The 5,347-nt window shown below is 45.2% G+C and overlaps 1 pseudogene; it reads left to right on the top strand.

The window, feature by feature from the left end:
- The first annotated feature begins 853 nt into the window (after positions 1-853).
- Positions 854-1,393, top strand: LOC136317549 (ferritin heavy chain pseudogene; annotated as a pseudogene).
- Positions 1,394-5,347: the final 3,954 nt, after the last annotated feature.

The following is a 5,347-nucleotide window of genomic DNA, read 5'->3' as shown; positions in this document are numbered from 1 at the left end:
CCTTAGGGCAGCAGACTGCCCCTGACCCATGGCCCTTGACTCTCGAAGGAATCCTGTGAGGAAGCAATAGGCAAAGCAGACAAACAAACCAAATATGCACACAAAACAAACAAAACTTTTAAACCAAAACCAAAGGGAGAAGGCAGTGTCCTGCGAACCCTGACCGACCGGATGGGGAGAAATCAGGTGGCATCCCGCCTGCTCCACTACACCCTTTTCTAAGCAGAGCTCTGTTTCCAAATATTCAAAGAGGAAGTTTCCTTATCAGTCTGGAGACTCCAAATGTTTCGAATCAGCCAAATTCAGTTTCCAAATGGCAACTGCCGGAGGCTGGCCAGCTACCAACATCTGCTGCAGCCCACTCCGTGAGAAGGGGCCTTACACGGCCTATCTCGCTGGGGGCTTCCATGTGTTACATCCCAGGAGACAGACCACAGCAAACCCAAAGTGAATTTTATAAGTTTTATTGCCAACCTGCGCAGGGACTGCAGGCAACCCACGCAAGGGAACACTGCAGCCCCGATCTTCTAAAATGGCTTCTTTGTATAGGGTGGCTATCTAGGCTGAGCAAGCAAGCAACTTATACAAGGGCGAGAGAGGTGCGATTAGCTGACCTTGTTCTTAGCTAAGTCTCTAGGGTAGGGCTTCCTTGATGTTGGGTACATAGAGTTCTGTGGAAAATATTGCTACATTTCTAACGGTTGTGTATTTTTTTTTCCTCCAGCCATGTACTGGATGTACTCAGTTTTCATGGCTGGTGGCCTACAGCGCATGTCCTAAGATGTCACATCCTGCAGCCCCCACCGCGCCACCTTATCTTCAGTGCTACCTACCCACGCCGGCACCTGCAAACATGGCGACATCCCTGCCCTCACTAGTGAGCGAGACCTACCACCCCGACTGTGAGGCCGCCATCACTGAGCAGATCCAGCTGGAGCTCTACACATCGTACGTCTACAGGTCCATGGCTTTTTATTTTGATAAGATGGTCTCAAAGCACTTCGCCCAGTTCTTCCGAGAGCAGTCAGGCAAGGAGAGGGCAACTGCTGACAGGCTGATGCAGCTGGTGAACCAGCACGGTAGCAACACCCCCTTGTGCTACTTCAGTAGCAATGACAGGGGTTCCTGGGAGAACAGCCTGAAGGTCCTGGAGAGAGCCTTGAGTCTGTCCGTGAAGGTGAAGCAGAGCCTGCTCAGTCTGCACCAGCTGGCCACCGAGAAGAAGGACACCCTTCTGTGCGACCTCCTGGAGAGGCACTGCCTGCAGGAACAGCAGAAGTTCAACAAAGAGTTGGAGGACCACATCACCAGCCTGCGCAAGATGGGAGCCCCAGAATCCGGCCTGGCAGAACATCTTTTTGGCAAGCTCACCCTGGATGACGGCAAGGACTGAGTCTGGACTGCCTCCCGGATAGTCATGGAGAGACATCCCTTCCTCACCTTGCGAGCATGTATGTTGTTCTATTACCCTTGCAAAATTTTCACTTAAGTTTTTATGTTCAAGTATTAACATTTCTTCTAATAAAGTTGTTGCTTTGTAAGCAAATAAACGTCTTTCATTGATTTGTGTGTGGAAAATCTTCACCTTTTGTTTTTAAACAGGTTTCCAGGAATCTTTCAACCCATCCATACCCCAACCACGTGCACCTCGGGAATTGCATGGGTGGAGGGACCGGGTATTGTTTGGGACTTGTGGGAGGGAAGGACGGGGTATTGTGTGGGACTGGTAGGAGGGAAGGAGGGGGTATTGTGTGGGACTGGTGGGAGGGAAGGAGGAGGCATTGCACAGGAGTCTGGATGGAGGAGGAGGTATTGCGGAGGACCCTGGATGGAGGGAGAGGTTTTGCACAGATTCTGAAAGGAGGAGGAGGTATTGTGGGGGATCTAGGATGGAGGAGGTGGTATTCTGGGGTCCCTGGATGGAGTGGGAGGTTTTGTGGGGGAGCCTGGATGGAAGAGGAAGTGCTATAGGGGACCTTCAATGGAGGAGGGGGTATTTCAGGGATGCTGGATGGAGAAGGATGTTTTGTAGGGGAGCCTGGATGGAGAAGAAAGTATTATGGGGGACCCTAGAATGCGGAAGAAGTATTGCTGGGGACGTTGGATGGAGGAGGAGGTTTTTGTTGTTGTTGTTGTTGTTGTTTACAAGTATAGAGACAGACTCAGAGAGAAGGACAAACAGGGACAGACAGGAACAGGGAGATGAGAAGCATCATTAGTTTTTCATTGCGCATTGCGACACCTTAGTTATTCGTTGATTGCTTTCTGATATGTGCCTTTACCGTGGGCCTTCAGCGGACCCAGTAACCCCTTGCTCGAAGCCAGAGACCTTGGGTGCAAGCTGGTGAGCTTTGCTCAAACTAGATGAGCCCACGCTCAACCTGATGACCTCAGGTCTCAAACTAAGGTCGGCATCCCAGTTCAACGCTCTATGCATTACGCCACGTCTGTTTGTTTGGTTTTTTTTTTGTTGTTGTTTTTTTTTTTTTTTTGCGGAACCCTGGAAGGAGGAAAGAGTTACTGTGTGGAACCCTGATTGGAGAAAGGAAGTATTCTGTGGGACCCTGGATGGATGGAGCAGGTATTCCCTGCAGCCTCAGAAAAAACAAAACTAATCTCCCCTTATAAACAATGGTATATGGGGGTGGGATGAGGTGGATGATGTGTAGCCCTGGTGAATGTGGGAGCACATTCATGTTAAAATTATAATACGTGGCCTTAAAATCATAAGTGGGTTTGCTTCTGGAGAAAGAGTAAAGAGAATGGGATGAGGCAATGATTAAAATATAGGGTTCTTACAATTTACCTGAAATTTCCTTGTTTACTAAAAAGATGCAAATGTTCATGCTTCTTAACATTTTCTGGGTAGCAAGATGGAGACCCCTGAAAACATCTTGACATAGTACCTCTTTGACAACCTCACCCTCAGCAAGAGTGATCACCATAGCTGAGACTTAGGCTAGCTCCCATTCCCACAAACTTGGGAATGACTTCCCATGGTCACCATGCTAGACATGAGCGTAGCCCTTAGAAAACATCCCAGTATAGTTTTTTTGCTTTAATTTTACTCTTTCTTTGTGGTACTGTGATACGCTAATCCCCCAATTATCTCACTAAAAACATTGAATAATATAAGGTCAAGGCTGAAAGTCAAATTCTGATATTGACTATTAAGTAAAATAAATTCCCCTGAATAATGCCAGTGACACACTAGTTTGCAGAATGTAAGGTTGGGGGACAACTGAAGCAGGGAGACCAGTTAATAGATCTTGTAGCTAGTCCTCGTAAAAAACGGTGCTGGCTTGACTGTGGTGATGACTGAGAAAAGAAATAGATACAGACAAATTCTAGATACACTGCATGAGCCGAAAAGACTTGCTTACAGACCAGAGGTGAACAATGAGAAATGAGAAAAATAATTTAGGTTCTATTGTTTAGAATTGCATACTAGAATTGATGGTAGTGATATTTATTGATTTGGGGACTTTGGGCCAGAGGTGCAGACGAGTGTGAATAGCATAGTATGTTTAATCTGAGATGCCTATGAGACATGCCAGTGGAAATGTCATGCAAGTAGACAGAAAAGGGAATCTGGAGCTCAGGTTGAATGTCAGGTTTGGTAATGCCCACATGGGAGACGTCAGCTATATTAATAGATGGTGTTGAGGTTATGGAACTGCATAATTTCACCAGAAAGAAAGTGTAGAGACAGTACAGCCCAACCAGACCCAAGCCTAGATGATGGGTTGAGGTGTTGGAACAGCCAGGCTGCTCTTGGCCCCACCTGGTCCATGACATCATTCCAGATTGTGTCTACACAGAGTCTTTCCCAAAACCAACCAGTTCCTAACCTCAATATGGCCTTTGGTTTCTCCATGCAGGATGAGTGGGCATGAGTTAACCTACTACCTTGTCTTCATGGTCATGGGTAGAAAGAAATGATGTCCCAGGTTTTTTATTTTTAATTTTCTTAAGGATATTATGGATCTGATGGTTTTTTTTAAATTTCTTCTTTAAAAACTTAGCATTTCTCTCAGCCCACTGTTTTTGACCATATTAAATGTCTACCAGTAAACCATAAGGCTATCCTGGCCTGGGAAAAATAATCAAAACATGTTTGTTCTGTACCTGAGGTGGATACAAACATAAAGTTAAAAATTGCAGATTTATATACCTTATCAATGATAGTTGGCTAGCTTGAGTCTCTTTATAATTTTCAGATTGCTTTGAACATTTACTAATATTTAGCAAGCTTAGCTACACAGTGATGATCTTTCTTAACCCTCATTGCCTGGGTTCAAACCCCAGTTTAATCACTTCCTAAACTGGGTGACTTTGGGCATGTTCTTCAGCCCCTGTCTGCCTCAGTTGCCTCACATAGAAAATAGAGATAATAAAACTGGTAATACCATTTGTTGCTGAGAAGATTAAAAGGTTTAATTTCTTTTTTCAAACTGGCTACCTCAGCATTCCAGGTCAATGCTCTAACCACTGTGCCACCACAGGGCCAGAAAAAGTTTAATGTTTTTAAATTTTAATTAATCCCAGTGCCTGGCACATATAGTAGATATATCATATGTAAGCCGTCATGTATTTTCATTACCATCATCATCATCATTACTCACTTCTAAGTTCCTCTATGGTGTTTATTTTTCGGGGAGACTTCATGTCTACACTTTGCCATTGGAAGTCTCCCTTGCATTTCACCTAACTCTGTCACCAAGCATCTTAAGAAGAAAAAATCCTTCCAAGCTGCTTGGTTTTCAGGTACTGCCAGGACTCAGGAAGGTACATTGTTGTTTCCGCTGCCCCAACCTCAGTCTAGAGGTGAGTTTTCCTGTGACAACTGTCCGTGCAATCCCCCACTTGTCTCAACCAGTCTTCCCGATAAATTGCCCCTAGAACACCTTTTGCTTATTCTTCCCAAACCTAGTTCCTGCGCTCCTCTTTCCATCCGGAACTATACTCCACTCCTCAGAGGTGGGAAAGGTAGAAAAGTTAACATTCTAATCCAGTCAAATAGAGTGACGTCAGAGAAATGGTGCCTTAAGGAGTGATACAGATAAATCTCCCTTAAAATTCAACAAGATCTTCAACCAGAGACAGAAAAATCTATCCTTGGAGCCTCCAGAAGTTCCACACTAAACGCGAAGGTATGATAGTATGAAAAATTGACTAAATATATAATCAACCCCAAAGGAAATAAGGACGAAGAAACACTCTGCCTTCCTCACTAACCTAACAAGAGCTGCTTTTACTGGGAACTGAGGGTATAGGAACTAAGGCGGGCATAGGGTGTGAATAGAACCAGAAGGCAGCACAAACCTCCAAACCAGGCTGTGGCACA

This window comes from Saccopteryx bilineata, chromosome X (assembly GCF_036850765.1).
Source record: "Saccopteryx bilineata isolate mSacBil1 chromosome X, mSacBil1_pri_phased_curated, whole genome shotgun sequence".
NCBI lineage: Eukaryota > Metazoa > Chordata > Mammalia > Chiroptera > Emballonuridae > Saccopteryx > Saccopteryx bilineata.
This window is presented reverse-complemented; position numbering and strand designations above follow the sequence as displayed.